At 36.5% G+C, this 22,340-nt stretch overlaps 1 pseudogene across 1 annotated transcript in view; it reads left to right on the top strand.

Annotated features, from left to right (window-relative positions):
- The window catches only part of LOC149209281 (hydroxyphenylpyruvate reductase pseudogene), a 104,116-nt pseudogene extending 82,093 nt beyond the window's left edge, over positions 1-22,023 (top strand). Inside the window, exon 2 of the transcript XR_016253082.1 lies at positions 21,242-22,023. The product of XR_016253082.1 is annotated as a hydroxyphenylpyruvate reductase pseudogene (transcript). The remainder of the gene's footprint in view (positions 1-21,241) is intronic.
- The last annotated feature ends 317 nt before the right edge of the window (positions 22,024-22,340 follow it).

Genomic DNA, 22,340 nt, shown 5'->3' with positions numbered 1-22,340 from the left:
CTTAGGTGCCTCTTGGTGAATGGGCATGATCTTTGATCATGCCCTTTTGCTTAATTAACTAATAGTTAATAGTTATGGATTATTTTTTACATAACATTGCCTCCCTCTTGAAAATATGCTTTGTCCTCAAAGCATACATAACGATGGGTGTTGTTGACAAAACACTTATGTCTCCCAAGAAGCTTCTTCTTTTGGTAAGTCCTTCCACTTGATCAGGTATTCTTTGATTACTCATGATCGCAGCTTCTTTTCCCTGCTGGAGATGATACCTTCTGGTTCTAGAATAATCCTTCCTTTGTCATCTAAATTTGGAAGTGTTGTCCGCGTTGATTGATGTTCACCAATTTCCCTTTTAAGGCATGATACATGGAAAATGTTGTGAACACGACTTTTATCGGGAAGGCTTAAACTGTATGCTACTTGGCTGATCTTTTTGTTGATTTGGTAGGGTCCATAAAACCTTGGTGCCAATTTGTTTTTCCCCTTTGTTTTAAGGACAACTACTTGTAAGGCTGGAGTTTAACAAATACCCACTCTCCAACTTCAAATTCTCTCTTAGTTCTATTTCGGTCAGCTTGCTGCTTCATACAATTCCTTGCATTATTTAGATTTTCTTTTAGAGTTTGGACGAATTTTTGGGTTTCTTCTAACTGGTTTTTAACAACTAGAAGCTTCATCTCGATGATAGCAAAGTCCTTCCATTTCAGAGGTTGGTAACCGTGCAGAGCTTGAAATGGATTCATTTTCATTGACGTGTGGTAAGTGGAATTGTACCACCATTCAATGGGACGCTGAGATGTAACGACTGAACCTACTTATTTTGTTTGTCTACGGCATAACAATGTAAGTAGGGTATTAAACATTTATTGACAACCTCTGTTTGGCCATCTATTTGAGGATGGTAAGCTGAATTGATGTTGAGGTAGGTTCCTATATGTTTGAAGAGTTCCTTCCAAAAATTACCCTTAAATTTGGCATCTCTATCGCTCACAATGACCTTGGGAAATCCAACGATTTGTTTTGTTGATTCTGATTTCCTCATTGCAATAAAGTGAGCATACTTTGTGAGTCTGTCGACTACTACAAGAATTTTATCCTTACCATTAGACACATGTAAACCTTCAATAAAGTCCATTGATATTTCCTCCCATTTCTGATTTAGGATGTTTAAGGGATGAAGTAGTCTGGGTGTCATTATTCCTCTGGCATTTATTGCATTCGACTACATATTTTTGAATATCATTACTCATTCCCTTCCAAAAGAATGACTGGCATGCATTATAGCAGGTTTTAAATAATCTTACATGTTTGAATGAGAGTGAATCATGTGACTCTTTGAGAACCTTGGCTTTAAATTTGGAATCTACATTCAGATAAATTCTTCCCTTGTATCATAGAATATCATTCTTCCATTCAAATTTTGAATTCTGAGGAAGATTATTGATTATAGCACTTGTTTCTAGGTCTTTTGCATATTCACTTCGAATCTCATTAAGCCATTTGGGCACAACCACTGAAACTGCAAGTACTGATGTTTCTTTGTCTTTCCTTAACAAAGCATCAGCTACTACGTTATCTTTCCCTTTCTTATGTAATATATCCATGTCAAAGGTAGAGATTTTTTCTATCCATTTTTTTTTTTCTGTAGATAACATTTTTTGCTGGAGGAGACGCAAAAGACTATTATGATCTGTTCGTATTAAGAACTTACTTCCCAAGAGATATTGTCTCCATTTGACTAATGTGTGCATAATAGCAAGCATTTCCTTTTGTATGTAGACTTGAGACATTCTTTCTTATTGAGCTTCCTTCTTTCAAATGTGATTGCTTGACCATCCTGCATTAGTACTACTCCTATGCCAAAACCTGAAGCATCACATTCAATTACAAATGGTCTTGAGAAGTCTGGAGTTGCTAATACAGGGGTATTAGACATAACTTCCTTCAAGTCTTCAAAACACTTTTCCGCTTAATCATTCCATCGGAATGAATTCTTCTTTAGAAGGTTGATGTTATTAGGATCTACTTTTACTCCTTCCTTTGATATTATATGTCCGAGATATTCTACTTCTTCCTTCCCAAAAGTGCATTTGGACTTCTTGGCATAGAGCTGATGCTCTTCCAACACAGTAAGAACTTTCTCCAAATGTTGTAGGTGTTCCTTCCAAGTTTTACCATAAATTAAAATGTCATCAAAGAACACTAACACAAACTTCCTTAGATATGGACAGAATAGCTCATTCATAGTAGCTTGGAATGTTGCCGGTGCATTGGTTAAACCGAAAGGCATTACTTTAAACTCGTAATGACCTTCATCTATTTGGAACACTATTTTTGCTACGTCTTTCAATCTTATTATGATCTGGTAATATCCTGACCTTAGGTCCAATTTTGAGAAGTATTTAGTGCCATGTAGTTCATCCAACATTTCATCGATAAAAGGAATTGGAAACTTGTTTTTAATTGTTATTTTGTTTAGTCCTCAATAATCGACGAATAATATGAACGATCCATCTTCTTTTGAACTAATACAACTGGAGCAGCATACAGACTTTTACTTTTTGTGATGATGCCACATTTTAAAATATCTTGGAGTAATCTCTCAATTTCAGTTTTTTAATGATGTGGATATCGATACAGTTTGTTGTTGATGGGATTTGATCCTGCTTTGACTTCTATTGTATGTTCGATTTCTCTTTTAGGAGGCATCTTCATCAAAAGGTCTTGGAATACATTTTCATGCTTTTTAATTAGCTCTTGGACTTCTGGTGCTTCTTCATTGACCATATTCGAAGTTAACATTTCTAATTGATGACACTACTACATAAGCTGGTGCTCCCTTCCGAATCACTTTCATCATTTGGAATGATGATACAATTTGGTTCTCAAGTGGCTGGAACCCATATAACTTGTATTTTTGCCCTTCCCATTTAAATTTTATAAATTGCTTTTGATAGTTGGTAGAGTAAGTACTGGTGGTTTGTAGCTATTGGATACCTAAGAGCACATCCACTCCTCCTAATGGTACTACGTAGAACAAAGATTCTAAATTAAAGTCTTGAATCTGTGATTTGACTTTATGGCATTTCCCTACCTTTTCAATTAGCTTACCGTCAGCTACCATAACCTTCATGTTGGGCATGGGAAATGTGAAAATGTTGAGTCTCTTCACCATGGTTGAGTCCAAAAAATTGTGGGTGCTATCAGTATCGATCAAAACCATTACATTGTTTCTCTTGATATGTCCTTTTAATTTTAATGTCTGGGGCTGTGATGTACATGTCATATTCAATAATAATACTTGTGGAATGCTCTCGTCATCTAGTTCTGGAGAGAATTCTGGGGAATCTTCAATTTCTATGTCTGATTCATCACTGTTTGCATCATTAGTTTTTTCACATTTATATAGGCTCTTGGTCTCTTTTCCTTTAGCACACGTATGTTTAGGGTCCCATTTTTTGCCACAACGTTTGCACTTGCCCTCTTTCATTCTTTGCATTTCCACATTAGTTTTTTCTCCTTCACAAAGATGTGGTGGAATATATTTTTGTGTTATCCATATTCATGGTTTGGGAATCGAATATACTCTTTCAACCTTCAGCCACTGCTTTTTTTTGTGCTTCTTTTCAGCAAATTTTGCCTTATGTTTGGCTACCTCTATAGAAGTGATGTCATGAAGCTCAAGCTCAGCCTGGATATAGGGTTTTAGTCTCGTGATGTATGACTGAATTAGATGAGTTTCTAACAATCTAGGTACTTGTGTGGCCAAATTTTCCCATTCTCGAGTGTATTCATCCCCAACTCCTTTTTGTTGCAATCTGGTGAGTGCTGAGAAGAGCTCTTCTTCCTTGACACCCTGGAACCTTTTAAAGAACAATTTTTTAAATTTCCTTCAACTGATAGCAAGTGTCATCTTTTTCCACCACATATACCAATTATATGCTTCGCCTTCCATTTGCATGGAAGCATGCCTGATCTTTTCATCACCATTGTCAATACCGTAAATCTCGAAATATACTTTTGCTTTATTGAACCAAGCAACGCTACATTTTTTGTTATCATCAAATTTGGATAGCTCAAGTTTTGCTCTTCGTTGATATGTAGCTATCGATGGGGCAAAGAAAGGGTGTTGATTTGAAAACGACATATTGGTGTATGGATTCTAGAGCTACCTATTTTGAACATTCATGTTACTATTTTCTTGATTAAGCGTGGAAGATGTCTTTGGAGACTCGGGTTTCTCATGCGAGTCTGATGATTTTGACGAATCTGGAGAATTGAGATGTTGAGTAGCCTCATTATTCTGGGTATTTGATCGGGCGTAATCTTCATATTGTTACAAATACAGGTCAACATCACCATTGCTTGATCTACCTTACTTGAAAGGTTTGCCTGATCCTTTTTAAATTCATTCTTGTTCTGCTCGAGCTGACTCTCTATTCTCTTTGTTGTGTCTTGGAGCGCTTCAATTTTTTTGCCATGTCCAGTCACCTTAGCCTCAAGATCTATCAATTTTTTATTGAAATCGACCATCGATATTGATGAAGACATTGATCGAGTCTGAGGTGGAGAATATTTATCTAGCTTAACTCTTTTTCTTAACTTGTTCCTAAATATTATATTTATATATTTTTTAATATTAAATTTAATTCATTTTTTTGTTTGCTTTTAAATTAAATTAATTATATAATATATTTATAATATATAACTAAATTATAACTTTAATACTTTATACCAAAAATCGAATTTGAATAGTGCGTGCCACAGTTTGGATGGAGACCAAAAATTGAATTCCAATAGGTGTGTGCCACGATTTCGATTTGGACTATGATGGGGAAAATGGTTATGGATGTGGACGATACGCTGAGGTAAGCAGTGTGGGCACAAAGAATGCAGTTGCGTTTTGTTTTTGGACAGGGTGTATTTTAGAGCAAACAGAGCGAGTGAGGAAAGAAAGAATGGAATGGATTGCAGGCCAGGCCTGGAACAATGGTGTGGAGGGTGGAGAAGAGAAGCTGGTGGTTGAGGAGGACAGTGACAAAGTCGTAGCAACCTACAGTTTTGGCCCGAGGACTGGAACCCACTCTGATATCAAATGGAGTAAAAATACTCAACATTAGACAACAATTATCAACAAATATATGTATATATATATATATATATATATAATAATGATTGAATGATTTATAGTGTTAGAGGCCCACAACCGTAGGTGCCTCTTGGTGAATGGGCATGATCTTTGATCATGCCCTTTTGCTTAATTAACTAATGTTTAATAGTTATGGATTATTTTTTGCATAACAAGCTTGGTGGAGAACATCTTCCTCACAAATATGGAGTGTTATATTTCTAACCCTGTTCGCTTGGTAGTTGGTCTCCTTTATTGTGCTATAGTGCCAATAGATCCATCCTTGGGGGTAGTAGTTCCATACCTCAAGATATGTGCACAACATTGATTACAAATGGAGTTAGGAACAATGATAGTTTGGTTTGGGAGGAGCACTATTACTACTTAGACAAGTTGGTAGAGGGTGTGTTATTTCCTAAACTAGCATCTAAGTGAAAAAACCAATTCACAAATGCCTCGTTGGGGTAAAAGATGGGAGTTGTATCACTATTACCTCAATACAACTTCCCTTTCACTTTTTGCCAACTCTCAAGAAGCTGAGGGGCATATCCCTTTCATACATGTTACCCTTTAAGGGTAACTACCTTTAGAGACACACGCATTGGGGTGTGATGTTGCTGCTTTGATGACATCCCTGCTCATCCTCTCAAATCCAGAATGGTTCTACCGCCCATTCCATTAGATACATACCTATGCTCTTGTAGATTGGTTTTGCAGAGGTATATCAATGCTTGTGCCCTACACTCTTGATCATATATGTGCTAGCAAATGGTACTTCATGATGGCGCCTCTTCATTTTGTATGGTTCTATGCATGAATTCCTAACTTAGAAGTGGTGTGGATGGTTTTTGACTTGTTGTGAAAGTGCTAAACATTAGGTTTGAACTTTTGACACTCTTAACTAAAGATGTTGCTATTTTACGTTATCTACCATGGGGGGACATAATTGTCCTTGGATAAGTGTGTTTTGATTGTTACCCACCAAAAGGTGGGTAACCTGTAGGAGAAAAAAAATCTCCTCTTTGGACAACCAATGAACCAACAACTCTATGATGATCAACAAATAACACTATGCCATATTTCTCAGCCTATTGCTCTGGTCAAATCTCTCTTCCATTTGGCATTTCTTCTTAAAGGAAGGTGGGTCATCTATTAACATGTACTTTAATTATTCTTGCAATCATGTGCTTACATTTCATGTAATAGTAATACTAATTGGATCATGGGACAAATTAGATGATTGATCAATGTCGATTGTATTCTTGTTGCCACACTTCACCTGGAAGGTTAGTCTTTGACTCTAGTTCAATGGGATATCCTCTGAGGCCTTACGGTTTAGGAAGGGCACTATTGAGGAAATAGTGATTGATGTAGCGTGTACAAGGTAATCCATACTCACCACTTTCCATATCTCCTTATTATCCTTATCCATTCTTTGGGTTGGTAATCACGGGCCATTTGGATTGGAACCATTCATCCACATCCTTGAGTCAAGGCCCAAAAACTTGGCCATGGAGGTTGATGTAACTAAAAGAAAGTTAAAAACTTATAAATCCACAATGAAAGAAAACGTAAAATGCAAAAGATGGTTGGGACATTATATAATGCATGGGAAAAAGCTTAGCATTAACTCCACCCCCCTCATTAGCCATCACCTAGTTCCTTAAGAATTTAATACTTCATCGAAAGAAAAGAACTCTTGAATGCAAATCTAGGAGACTTAAGGTCAAGGAAGGAAAATCTAGTTTCCTTAATAGATACTTGATGTCAAACCTTTGTCAATCCAAATAAAGTTCCTCCATTCAAAACATATCTTCCCCAAGACAGTTCACCTCACTTGAAATATCCAAACCCAAAATTACAAGAAAAAATCACAAAAAATTTAGATTGCAATGGGATCTCCCTTAAAACTCTATGAGAAAATATAAGGAAGTGCATCTCTATTTATAGAGGAGGTTCTCTACTACCCTCATAATAAATTACTAATTTTCTAAGCTAAAATCCCCTAAATTAACCTATGAAGTGTCAAAATTCCTTGTCTACAAATTAATTACTCCAAATAAACACAAATTGTGACTTCTAAAGCCACATGTACAAAATCTACAGGCACAAGCTCTCAAAGGGTGGCCCTTTTCCATAAGTGAAGGGAAAAAAAAGAGTGTTGGTGCAGTGTCCAACTTCCAAAAGCCCTTCAACCACATGCGCTCTCCAACAATTTTTTAAATATGTTACCCATTAGCCCTTAAGCAATCTCCAAGGCAGGGACACAAAACCCAAAGTGGTCTCCAAGGTGGCTACAAGAGCATACCCAGCCCCCAAAAGCAAACACTACAAAAAATAAGCCATCAATGCTTCAAAAGGGTCCTCCAAAGGTGAGTGCACAAGCTTCAGACATGTGGGTTCAACTTCAAAAACCATTGCAAGATAGGTCTCCTTTGATTTCAGAACCACTCTAATAAGCAAACTTCTGGTGTCCGCTCTGCACATGTGGATCTTTGGACTTCTAAGTATGACACAACCTTTTGAATATTTGGTTAAGAACTTAGCGTGAAAATGACCAATTTTTTTTCTTATCCACATGAAATCGAGGACATAATAAATGATATTGCGTTCCATAGTCTTTAGCTTTTTGTTCCATCTTTTGAAAATTTTGGAAGGGTAAACTTTGAAGGAGTCAAAGCCTTGTTGACATTTTCTAGATAAGGAAGTCTAAGAGGGATATGAATTGTTTTTTCTTTGAAGGTAATCCCATTTATATACTTATTTTGAGGGTGAAGATATAATTGATTAACTTGGATATAATGAAGGGTTTAACTTATAAAAGTTTGCTTGTCCAAGTATTGAAGAACATTGAATAAGTTGTCCCCCTCTTCATGAAAGAATTGAGTGTGAGAGGTTGTCATGGATGTTGAGCATTACTTGCCTTCTAGAAACAATGCCTAACCTATGAGTGTCCTTATTCTCCTTGCTTATCCTTCACTTATATTCCTTATGTGCCTTTGACCATGAGAAGCTTTGAAAATGAACAACTTCCATTCAGTTCCCAGCTAGAGTCCGCTTCACAACCTTTTGACCATAATTGTGAAAGCATCCTTCAAATAATGATTATATCAAAACTTAATTGACCTTTGGATGGATGAAATTTGTGGAAATTGTTTAGAAATGTAGGGCAATGAGATTAATGTGATTTCTTTTACTTTGATAACTGCTTATGATGTTCTTTTACTTAAATTGATGTACTTGTAATTAGCTTTATTGTGTTCTTATTATCAAACAACTACCAAACTATGAAGAACAATAAGATGAGGACACAAAATATAGGCTACTAGCTAGGGCCAAAACCTTTCCTTTGAGAAGAAAACCCACAAGAATTATTCTCTTCTTATAGAATCTTCAAATGACGAATTCCAAGACCTAAGATCCAAGACAAACATCCCTCCTAGACCAAGTCAACCTCTCTTTTAATTAGCTTGTCCTTCACAAAGTCAACCTAATTCAAATTGCTCCAAACTTTCAGATTTTGGCTTCACTTTAGAATTTCAGTCATTACTTTACATCTGCAATTTTCGGCCTTCCTGAAATTATTGCAATTTCGCTCATGTGAGTGACCTTTAATTTGTTTAAGAATCTAGGGCAATTAGAGTTTAATGTGATTCTTCTTAGCTTGATAACTATTTGTGAGGCGTTTTAACTTTTCTTCTTAGCATAGTCTTCACTTGTTATTATTAGAGTGTGTCTTCTTAGTTCATCAAATAGCTACCAAAAAAAAGAGACAAGAACACACGATGTTGGCTTTCTGCCAGGGCCAAAACCTCTCCCTCTTGGAGAGGAAAATCCACACAAAATTCTTCTTATAGGGATACCAATTGATGAATACGAAGACCATGACCCTTGACCTACTATGCCACTCCAAGACCAAGACACCAATCCTGTTCTTTGTCACTACTGAGATCATCATCATCATTGTTGTACCATGATTATATCTTCAGCTAGATCACTGCTGCACCATGGCACCTTCTTCATCACTGTCTTGACTTTGTCTTCATTAGGATCATGACTGCAATTATGCTAAGGTCATGACTTTGTTCATGAGATAGAGTTTACTATTGTGAGATCACTATGATCTTTCTCCTTATGATTATGCTGAGACTGTGGTTGTATTGAGAGAGTAGGCCGAGACATGATGCTTCTCCCAATCGAAACATTATACTTCTCCTTCTCTGAGATACCTGTAACACCTTATCCATCTGAATACTGTCCACTGTACTTTGTGTGAGCTTCTTGCACTTATCCGAAGTTGCAGAGGTATATCTGAAATTCTCTGAGACAGTGACTGTATTCTTGTATGATTGCGCTTCAGTATTAAGACTATGATTATAAGGAGGCCGAGACACACTTTATTACTTGCACCGAGACACAATACTTCATCACTAAGATCCTGTTCCTTATCATCGAGATGTTGTACCCATCCGAGATTGTAGACTTGTTTGAGATTTCTTGTTTCCTATGGTGACCTCGGCAAGGTATATATAGTTGGCACATCTCCATAATTAGCCGATATGTTAGGGTGAACCGATATGTCTTTATTTTTGAGCTGACATGTCATTAATATTCATTTTGAGGCTGACTTAATTGTTCTCTTCATCGTTTTGCAGGCAAACTTCTTCTAGTGCTTGTCTTGGAGGATTGTGCTTGTCTTGGAGGGCTTGTTCTAAACTTGTATACATTTTACATAGGTTCAAGAAGAGCTCCTTATACATGACTTTGACTCTTTGACTTTCCTAGACCTATGAAATGAGCAAGAAACTCATTCTTATAAATTACAAAAATAATATATCTTTTTCTTGACAAGTACAAAGATAAAAATTACATTTGTAAACATCGAACCTAGTTACACTTTCTTCAACATAATGATGACTGTAATTTTGTCTTTGCTATAGTAGAAAGATGCCCTAATTATCTTCTCTTGTGTGGTAGGAGTAGCCGAATACAGTGCTCTAAAAGCTTCGATCTTTTCTTCTCTTCTTTCTCCTCTTCTTCGCTCTCCTTCTTGGTCTCTTTCTTGTTCTTTAATGAGCTTCTTGGATGAGATACAAATGAGGTCAAGTGCCTCTTATATATAGGCTTATAGGGAGCCCTAATAAGGTTGAATTGACTTCTATTGTAGGCCAACTTGATCTTGGAGGGTCTTTAGACATGATTTTGACTCAATTAAATACTTTTGACTTGATACATGATGCCCAATAGGGTCTTTTACATATTACAATGTTTCTTCAACTTCTTTGACTCTTTGAAAAAGCCCTAGAAGCACACAATGGGTGCTTGACCTAAAAAAAAATTTACGTAGAGCATGAAACCCATGCTATAAAATAATAATAATAAATTTCTTTTTCTCTTTCCATCAAATACATAAAATCAAGATTACATAAGACATTATGAAGACCAAACCTAGTTATATTTTCCAACAAAAATGGTAACCAATCTTGGTCTAATTTGGGTCTTGTGCCTCATGACTCATTGCTTGGATGCTTTATAAGTTACCATGCATGCTAGGGGACATGCAGGTTATTTTCATTTTTTTCACTTATCCTTTTTGTCTGCCCTTAGTTCTAACAACCAACTAAGGTAAGTTTTTGGTATGTCCACACGAAGACCCATATGGAGTTATGATTGATTTCACCATGAATTTTAGCCCCATTAATGAGGTGCACTCTTTTACTAACACATCTAATATAGGTAACATTTCTTTGTCATTGCAACATTGATGTTTTGTGAACTTTCAAAGGTAGAGGAATGCCCAAAGTGGCTTGAAAGTAGGAGCAAGAGTGACAATTTTCAGAAGCTTCTCGGTCGTGAGCGTTTTTTTATATAACATATATTTTTATATATTTTGATGCATATATGTCAACAAAAGCATGTAGAAAGATGAATTAGTTATAAAAAACATAAAAACATGGATTAAACCATATAACATCAATGATCTAATAGTTATAATTTTCATCAACCTTAGGTCCATAACATCTCAATTCTCATCAACCTTAAAGTTTCAAAGTTTCAAAATTCAATATATAACATTTGTCATCACTAAAGTTGTACTTGTAACCATTGCCAAATTATAACAAAGAATATCAAACATGAAATGAAACATTTCACGAAGCATCATATTCATAATTCATTACCAATGCTTTATAATTGCCAACTTCAGAGTGCAAACTTAAACTGTCAATATTATTTAGAAAAATACCATAATAAATATGAAAGAATCAATAATTTTAAAAAGTACTAGAAACTAGAAAAGACAAGTAAATCTACTATCTACTAAAATTTCTTCTTGCCACAAGAAACTTCTAATTTCTTTTCTCATGATCTATGAACAATGAGAGTCTCCTCTCGCATAGCTTGACTCTACAATGGTCGTGAACCACGTCTAGAACCAGAAGGCACATGACCTCCATGCAATGCTACAGATGGATGTGGTGGCGAAGCTGGTGCAACTTGAAGCCTACTAGTGGATGGGCATGGCATTACTGTTGATGCTGCTTGATGGCATCATCCTCATCGTCCCAAAGTTCTACTTCCAATTGTTCTAAATGTAAGACTCCATCCTCCAAATTATCCTCCATTGTGTTGTTGTCCCAAGTGATATATGCTCTATCAAATTGAGCCCACTCATGATAATGTGTTAACAACCTCAAGTTGTAGTGTACATAAACTGAGTTTTATTCCTGGTTTTCATTGTGACAGTTTCTTTTGACATTGTGGATGAAGCTATAGGTGCTCCAACACCTCTCTGTAGAAGAAGTATTAACCACCTATGAAAGTGCTTTAACTACCAATTTCACTAAAGGTCCCCCAAAGCCATACATGTTCCACCATTCAATATGATCCATTCTATCTCTTTCATTGATTGCATGCAAAGTACTAAACATTCCAGTTTCACTGAAGTATTTTCTTAATTCTCCATGCAATCTAGCACACTCCTCCCCCTCAGGGACCAGCTTGTCTAATGCTAGCATGTACCCATTTTGTACCTCTAGATCTGTATGGGTTTTCTTCTAACCCCACCCCCAAGTGCAGGTTTGGCCAACCAAGATGGAGAGTAGTATTTTGGCGTAAGTACAAATGCCAAGGCATGGAGTGGAACATTAAGATTATCCCACCTTTTGACAACATGTTTGTGAATATGATCATACAAAATGGCATCTTTTGGCTGAACAATATCTTTGATTTTCCCTAGCATGCTATCCATCTGCTTATACACCTCTCCAATCACCAACGCATCTGTATCTACAAAATGAATCATGTTATAAATGGGCTTGGTGAACTGCAAAACATACTTCACACTTGCCCAAAATTGACCATCAAAAACATTGTCCTCCACCTCTTGAAAATCTTCCTTGTAGATGCGATCACAACCCTATCCTTTAATACATACCATGGTTCCCTTGATACCATGCTAGCCAATGCCTCTCTTACCTTCAGAAGGCTCCTAAAGGTGAGGTAATAACTAGCAAATCTAGTCTTTGCAATCTTCAATAGCTCCAACCTAGAGTGATATGGATTAAACCATATAACATCAATCATCTAGTAGTTATAATCCTCATCAACTGCAGGCCCACAACATCTCAATTCTCATAAACCTTAAAGTTTTAAAGTTTTAAAATTCAATATGTAACATTTGTCATCACTAAAGTTGTACGTGTAACCATTACCAAACTATAAAAAAGAATATCAAACATGAAATGAAACATTTCACGAAGCATCATGTTCATAATTCATTACCAATGACTAATGAGTTATAATTGCCAACTTCAAACTTCAAACTAAAATTGTCATATATTGTTTACAAAAAATACCATAAAAAATATGAAAGAGTCAAATAGTTTTTGTATTAGAAACTACAAAAGACAAGTAAATCTACTATCTACTAAAATTTCTTCTTGCCACAAGAAACTTCCAAGTTCTTTTCTTGTGATCTATGAACAATGGGAGTCTCCTGACACATAGTCTGACTCCATAATGGTCATAAACCATGTCCAGAACCATAAGGCACATGACCTCCACAAAATGTTGCAGATGTAGGTGACAACAAAGATGGTGCAACTTGAGCCCTGCTAGTAAGTACATTAATTCCCTTCCTTGGCATTAAGCTAGTGCAGCTTGAGCCTTGTAACATATTTCCACAAGGGTGTTTGGTTTTCTTTCCATCATCATCTTCACTCCCATTATCCTCCTCCTCCTCTTCCTCTTCGTACTCCTCCTCTTCTCCATGGTATATTGTGGGTGTTTTTTCTATTTTGGTTTTCTTTCCATCATCATCTTCACTCCCATTATCCTCCTTCTCCTCTTCCTCTTTGTACTCCTCTTTACCACGGTATCTTAATCTGCCACTACCCACTTATTCATCATTTTCATCACTTCTCCTTCTTCTGTTTTCCAACAACACCATCATAGCCAGAAATGGAACAAAAAAGATAAGGCTAAGCCATATACCCATCATGTTTGTTGAAACTTGAGATTCTTTCCTACAATAAAATGAGGGAGGAATGGGAAAGAGTTGGAGAAGAGAACATCTAGATTATAATAACTAGTTTCTACTTCTAGATTTGATAGATGTAAAAAATAGAAAGTAAAATGAAAAAAACAAGAATGGGATTAGACCCCACCTCTTTGGCTCTCCAATGGTGGTGGCAGCGTTTAATCTCCCAAGCTCTCACAAATGGCAGCCTTCAATCTCCCTTGCAAGCTCCCACAATCTTATCTTCTCAATCCTCTCAAATCTTCTCCTCAAGGCTCAAACCCTCTCAATCTCTCTCACAAACTCATAAAATGATGTTAAGTGGGAGGGAAGGAGGCCTACTATTCCCCTTGGCCCTCCCATTTCCCTCCAAAATCCAAAAAAAGCCCAATCTAGGTCGCACACAGGCTAAAAGGCCAGGAGTGTTTTTTTATTGCTGGGGAGTGATGTTCCTTAAGCACTCTCAGAACCTCCAAGGAGCATTTTTAGGGCTGAAGGAGCACGCTCCCGAACAAGAGCATTTAGAGAGGGAGCTCCCTAAATGCTCCTGTTCGGAGTGCACTCCAATAGCGGGTTCCATGGGGGTGCTTTGCGGGCATGCCTTATGGCATCAAGATAAATCAAATCCCCATTCTTGAAGCATTATATTCAATTAAAATAAGAAGTTGGGATGTGGTTTGACCATGGGCCTTCGTCGTATTCAATTAGTGCAAGGAGAAGTTTGGATGTGTTTTGAACATGGGGCCTCATCATATTCAATTAGGGGAAGGAGAAGTTGTAATGTGGTTTAACCATGGGCCTTTGTCATATTCAATTAGTGTAAGGAGAAGTTGGGATGTGGTTTGACCACGGGTCTTGTGATTAAGCCTGAAGGGAACTAGAAAAACAATGGAGTAAAGCCTGTATGGTATCCAATCTAACAATGTATCCAACATGAACTTTGAGTTCATCCCATCAGAAAATTGTGGGAATATGGAGACCTTGGATTTTGATCATTCGGCTCAATAAATTTGACTCCAGTTACTTGTGAGTCAGTCTCAGTCAACCATTTTGCTCATTTTCATTTTCATTCCTTTTCCGAGTTTTTGATGAGTAAAGTCAAGCTCTCAAATCTTATGCCTTGCTGAGTTTATCACTGAGCCGAGTCTGGAAACACTTACTTTCTTGTACTTAAAATAGTTGGGGTTGTGTTAGTGGTTACAGTTTGTTGACAGTTAGGTTTATTGTATGAACAACTCCTTTCAATTGTTTTTCTTGTAAAGATAAATAGCAATGTAAGGTAGACTGGCATAGGTGATGTGACAAAATTGTTACAACAGAGCTCACCTTCTTCCATTCTTGCAAGGAAGCTTTTTATTCTTGCAAGAAAGCTCACCGTTCTTTCATGAGGCAAACCAAATCTAAGGGTGGTCGGAAGCAATTTGCAGCTAAAGATCCCCTTGTAAATTCAGAGTGCATATAGTCTGAAGGATTTACTACAGTTGTTAAGAATGCCATTAGTTTGCAAGTTTTTCTGTGAAGTGGTTATGACACTATGGTTATTTATTTCATTTTTGAATCTGAACAAGCTATGGATCATATGATGTATGTAACAATACACTAACTGTGGCATGAATTTATTGGAACCGAACTTCTCTGATGGACGTTGTTATATCTCTGATATGATAATGGTCAGCTATAATGCTAGGGCATTTAAGATGATTGTTTTGGGGGTTTTGTTTTAATTTGGAGGACCAATGTATGAAACAAATGTAAGACTGTAATGCCTAACCTTTTGAATAATATTAATATTAAAACAGAGGGCTGCTATTAAAATTCACACAGTGATATAGCTTGCATAGTGGTGAGCAGAAACAGAGAAATGATATGATTATCACAGTCTTCATATTGAAAATTAAATAATCATAAGTATGAAAATCTTTAAACTATGTTTAGAAGGTTTAACAGAATATGCTTAAAGCTTGCAAAAGACGCTGATGATTTATTGATTTAGAGGGAATTAATTAAACAAACAGTTCATTAATTCATTCTCTTTATAGATTATCACTTCAAAAGCTTATAGGAATAGATTGAAACCCAATTGTTCCTACCTAGTTATCTCTACAAGACATAAGAATATGAAGAAAAACATAATGAATAATAATGGAAAAACTTATAGGAAACACAAAACTGTGTAAATCAGAATTCATAATCCTTTGCTTTTATATTAATGATCCAGAAAAGTCATGTACATCAAATGCTTAAAAATGCTTCTTCAAGGATGCAACCCTTAATAACTCGTGAAGGGAGTTATTTATACAATAGTAGCACTGAGAAAATATCCTAAACTGTTTTTACAAAATTAGATTATTACAAAATCAAAAATAAAAATTGCTAGTTGATCTGGCACTATTTTGGTGTTGAGGTGTTGATGACTGTCGCAGAAAAAATTGAAAACTGTTAAAGCTAGTTGAATGTTCCTCCAAAAACTGAATGCTGTTAGATCACCCTTCAGTCAAGTAAATCTGTCAATTCTTCCCAGCGTTTCTTCTCGAAGATAGAAATCTTGGTTACCCTCTTGTAAACTTCATCCATCTCTGTATATTTAGTAAAAGTGGGTTTTACTAAAAATATGTGTCTGATTTCATTCAAGATAAAGAAAGTATCGCTAAGTGTATTTACTATTAGTGCTGTTGTTGCTAAGCCTCTGATGTTTGAAACTAAAGCTGCATGTTTGCCCACCTCTGTCAGATTCTGAACATAATCGTCAATTGGCATCAACTTGTCATTGATCACAAGCATAGAGGGTAAACCCTTGCTGGTCAAGGGTTCTATTTTGTTGAAAAACCTCTGAACTATGATATTGACATTGCTGCACTTTTCCTGTAGCTGAAGGATGAGGTTTTGCTTGGTGATGATCTTCTTTAGCTCCAATATAGTTGTTGTTCTGTCACTTATGCCTAATTCCTGAATCTTATAGCTGTCTTTGTAATTTAGGAACTTGATTATATCAAAGGCAATTTCTGGCATATCCTCAAGCTGTTTGGTAATGGTTTCAACTGGTTCTTGAGCTTTCTCTAAGAGACTTTCCGATCAAACACTATCTTGATAAAGGGCCAAATATCCTTGATTGATTCTATAATTTCTTCCCACATGATTTTCTTTTCTAAACCCAATTTGTTTCCAATGAAAGATTCCTTTGTAGTACTTCAATCTGACCTTTGACTCTATTCAACTCCGCTGCATGTGAATTGTCTGCTACTGACTTCATAAGCCTTAACTCCTTGAGTTCATCCTGCAGTTTATTAATTTCTCGTCTGAATAGACAGGTTTTGAATAGCGTCAGCAAGCTATTCAGCTCTTTCTACTGTACCTATAGTCGATGTCATAGCTGAAGTGGAAACTTTGGTGGTGGGAATTGTTGTAAAGGGGACTATATCCATTGGAGTTTGAGCCTTGTTAACAACTTCCTCTTTTTCCTTTACCAGTTTCTCCATCTGCTCCTCCATTTGTTTGATCTGCAGATTTTGTTTTATGATGAGCTTCATCATATCAGACTTCTGAGTTTCTATCTCCTCAATTTCTTTTGCCATTGGGTCCTCCAAAGCTCGCAATTTCGGCGGCTTCTTTAATGTTGCAACTTCAACATTCTTTTTTTTAATAAGCTCTTCTACAATGTTTATGTTTGAGGGATCATGTCCCATCTTCAACACTAGATTCTCCAAGGATTGGATCTTGGTATCCTTTGCTAATGAGGAGACCTTCTTCAACTTAAGCTGTCACTGAGTGTTGGCCAAGGTAACCTGCATTTTTGACAAACTCATGGTAGTGTTTGTCAAGGTTGAAGCAATCATTTTCCCAGTTTGTTTGTGCATCTCAATTTGATCAATTGGATGCACATCCTTCACATTGAATTCAAAAGAAGTCTGTTTTTGATATTGAGTAGCAGTCCTAGGCTGTGGAACTTGGGCTTGTAAGAAATCCATCTGCATCTTTCCCTTCTCAGAATCGAAGGCTGAAAGAAGCCTAGCTTGAGCACTGGAATAATGCTTCCAGAACTGGGCATAGGTGTTCAATTTTAATTCTTCATTCTTTCTTTTGATCTCACTGAAGACATGAAAAATGTCTTCCTCCTTATCTTTTGGAATGCCTCCACTAGTCTGAACTACCTGCCATTCATGAGAAGTAGTAGAATGAGTTGGGGACGATGTATAAAGCATGGTCACCCCCAATCCATCAAATGATATCTTCTGAGGTTCATTTGTGGCACCAACCATCACAAAGATCCTAGGTCTCTTTTTCTCGTGTACAATCCTAAAGCCCTGACTTATTGCTTTAGTTGTAGGTGAAAACTGTTCTTCCCTCCCTCTCTTGGTTGTCTTTTCTTGTGCAAGTGGAGTTTGCACATTAGATGTAGAAACTGCCTGCTCTTCAGCCTCTTGGAGGTTTTTCTCTGTCCATCCCAACCGATTTTTATATTGTTCTATCTCAGGCTAGCTATGTGATGATATGCTGTAAATTTGTTCTCCACCCTGAGTTTGGAAATCACTCCCAATGAGTCATAAGACCAAGTGAAACTGAGACCTAACTTCATCTCCTTTAGTAATTTATCTACTTCTTTTCCTACTGTCCTGGTGTTATAGATGAATGGACCAACTTGAGCTTTCAACTTGAATTGTGATTTCTTCTGGGCAGCCTCAAAGTGTACTTCATCTGCATTTAACCTCTACCTTAAGTATTCTAGTGCAAAGATTTCGATAGGGAGGTACTTGGGCAGTTTGTAGGGTGGAAGCTCACAACCATACACCCTAATCTCTGTGTAGTTTTGGTAACAATACCAATCCCCTGTTGTAGCTTGATCAACCAACTGTAATTCTTTAATAATCTCCTCACTGATCCTTGGTACTGGAGTGCTACTCATAAGACTGATAGTTGGATGAATAAACAGTTCTATGAACTGTTTATATGTGAACTCTTCTTTTTCCTTCATCCCCATTGAAGTCCAGAATATCACTGATTGTTGATTTCCTTCCTCATCTAACTTCTGTAAAGAAAATGGGAATTTGTCTCCCTGAAAATATATAAAAAGGTAAACAAGTACTGAAGCATACTTGAATACTTCTTCAATATTGAACTTGACAAATTGCTCATGTATGGCTTCAGCAATGAAATTACTGAAATCATAAATAACAGTGGGTTTAGAATCAATAGAAAACATGGATAAGAAACCAAGGATGGCTTCATTGACAAACTGATCAGAGTTATAACCAAGCAAATAGGACAAAATAGTGGTAATTTGCTTGGTTCTATCAGGAAAAATGGATGAATCATAAGGAGGATTTCTTTTTGGTAGAGGACTATCAATAGCTAGAAACAATTCAAGGGTCTAGGATCTGGGATCTTTTAGTAAAGTCTAGTTTTTGATAAGCTTCTATCAGGTTTTCATGGGAAAAAGGATGGGTTGGTGTAGTAGAAGGGGCCTGCAACATTTTTTCAATGGAATCAGAATTAATTGAACAGAGGATTTCTCCTGTGGGTGAAATAATTGCTCTCTGGCTGGGATCATAAGATTCATGGCATTTTCTTACAAATTCAGGTGCTTTGTGTATCTGTGGGAAAATGTAATGAGGTAATTGAGAGTCCCAGAGCCCTATTTCATCTGTCTGGTCAATCAGCTGATCTTCCATCCAACAATAGATTTCATATAGATCAAATTGAGAAGAAGTCTCAATGATTTTGCAATCTTTGTCGACCAATGGGGTATGATGGAAGTCGACCTGTGGGTGAATCAAAGGATTTGGGACTTTTACGATTTCTTTTCCCTTGGGAGGCATTTTGTCAAACAAATTGCAGACTGTAAATGACAGAGATTGGTCTGAAAGAGAGTGATCACAGTAAAAACAGATAACTGACCAAGAGGTAAGTGGACCTGGATGTTGGATTCACGAACAGGACGAATGATTGCTTTAATGTCAGACAATGGTTGAGCTGTAGGCAAGAAAACTTCAATGATTAATTTGGTTACAAAAATTCATTGTGTAACCATTCTCATGGATTATACAATGTTTATAAATGAAAAAGTGGAGCGGGGTTGGTACTGAACGTTTGAATTTACATTGATTATCCAACAAATTAATTAACGAATGTTTGAGTCATAAATTTGCAGGGGTGGAACTGAATGGGCAATGGATAGGCGGTAGTTGATTGGATGGCAGACATGAGATGGAGTGTGATGTGGAGCGGTGGTAAATGGTCCTTTAATATACCATGTTCGGGGGTAAGGTGAGGTGGTAAGCAGTTTCGGGATTTTTAGTCTCGAAACACTAAAAAGCGGAAAAAGGAGTTTATATGGGCGGTATGGGAAACTGCCCATTTCGGAACCCCCCCCCCCCCGATAAAGTTCGAACGGTGAATGAGGGCCAAGGAGGGTTGTGGGCCATAAGATAATGGAAGAGTGTGCGAGATGAGAGGTGAGATAGGGTGTATTTAACATATGAGTGGAAATTATGGTGGGGTCATGACTTCAAGGGTAGATGTGACAACTGTGGGTCATGGGGATTAAATGAAATAACATTGGCTTATGAAACTTTTGGTTAATTAAAACCCGTCATATATATGTTTTCCCAATGTTACAACTTAGGATTAAAACATTTGATGCTTCAATTTGATTTCACATGTCTACCTACCCTTTTACTCCTAACATTTTCACTTATTTTTCAGAGTGCATATAAGCTAGCAGCTCAACATTTTCTTTTTATGCCTAATCTACCTCTATACCTTATTTCCACCATTGGCTCAGATTAAACTGTTGAGCCAATTTTATTTTCTACCTATGACAATCAATTTAAATTAAATCCAATCATGATTAAACTGTATAATTGGATCAAATAAACTAGTGTGGCATCTAAACAAACTGCACACAACTATTATTTGCAAAACTGAATTAGACTAAAGTAGTGGCATTTAGATTTGCAACACTTTCAAAGTTTATTTGTTTTTGCTTTTCTCTCTAACCTAACATTTTATTTTTGCCTTCATTTTTTAGGGCATCTATTCTAACATTTTCTTTGATATGGACATATTTATCAAAATATTTCCTAACATTTTTTATTCAATATTCTTTTTGTCCATATCTTAGCTTAACATTTTTTTAAATATATTTTTCATTTTTTGACTAATTAATTCCAACTTACCTAAACCGAAAAATGCTACAACAGACGTGTAAGTGTGTATAAACATACATAATTTTTATTTGAAGTCAAGTGATTTCTGTGATGGACAGGTGCCCATAAACATGGTTTGAAATATTAAATCAAGTTTTCTTTCAATGTTAAACATAGCATCACATGATGTATGTAACACTACACTAATTGATGGTATGAATTTATTACAACCGAACTTTTCTGATGGATGTGTAAGTGTGCATAAGCATAAATAATTTTTATTTGAAGTCAAATGATTTTTATGCTGGATAGGTGCCCATAAACATACTTGGTTTGAAAATATTAAATCAAGTTTTCTTTCAATGTTATATTACTTATCAATTTTTGGATCCGAGGTTTTTATTGCTGAATATGGATTGGAATTGATAATACTTCCTGTTACTGTGTATTCAGCTAAGTGGAAAACGTGTTGGGATTGTTGGACTTGGGCGTATTGGCTCAGCAATAGCTAAAAGGGCAGTAGCATTTGGGTGCAGCATTGCATATCATTCTAGGTCTAAGAAACCCGATGTACCTTTTTCATACCATTCAAATGTGGTAGACCTTGCTGTTAGTAGTGACATTCTTGTTGTAGCATGCCCATTAACAAAAGAAACCCACGGTATTATCAACAAATCTGTTCTTGATGCATTAGGAAAGAGAGGGACACTTGTGAATATAGGTCGTGGCGCCCTTGTAGATGAGAAGGAACTGGTGAAGGGGCTAGTTGAAGGTCGACTTGGTGGTGCTGGTCTTGATGTATTTGAAAATGAACCTAACGTGCCTGAAGAACTATTTAGCATGGAAAATGTGGTTTTGCTGCCACATGTCGGAACTGCAACCTGGGAAACAAGAATGACAATGGCAGATCTAGTAGTTGGGAATTTGGAGGCACACTTTTCAAAGAAACCCTTATTGACACCTGCACCATGACAGCATTTTTCTTCATGGTAGCTATATACTTTTGTTATTGTATTTTGATTCTTGCGGAGGTTCCAGTTAGTATGCACTTGATGAATCTCTGTCAAGCTTTCTGGCAATGGAAATGATACAAAGCTACAACATTATTATCACATACACAACTATTTTTCTAGTACATCCATCCCATGCAAGTTTATATAGACAAGGTTAACAAAGTGGGTTCCGAATTTTTTTGATGTCATTGATTATGCATATGGAGCGAAAACAATGTATTGTTCTTTTTGGGTTCAATATTGCTATCAAGATTGAGATGTAAATGCTTTGTGATGGACATTATAGGGCTGAAAATAGATTGCCCGTTAAACAAAACCAAGGCTAGATTTCTATATTTCATAAGAAGTGAAACGAAGATAGAAAATTTGAGCTGAGTCAGGATACATTGTCTTAAAAACATTGTTTGCAAACAAATGAAATATATGGTATTTTCCTTTTATTGAGCAATATATATTGATTAATAAATTTTGTATCATGAGGAGAGTGGTGGGAGTTGCCTGTCTCGTTTGCATGTTTCTCCTCAATTTGCATCCCCTGT

This window comes from Pinus tabuliformis, chromosome 1_2, assembly GCF_031772625.1.
Source record: "Pinus tabuliformis cultivar Carrire ecotype Pingquan chromosome 1_2, CPIR1, whole genome shotgun sequence".
NCBI classification, from domain to species: Eukaryota; Viridiplantae; Streptophyta; class Pinopsida; order Pinales; family Pinaceae; genus Pinus; species Pinus tabuliformis.
The sequence above is the reverse complement of the archived record's forward strand: the minus strand, read 5'-3'. Positions and strand labels throughout refer to the sequence as shown.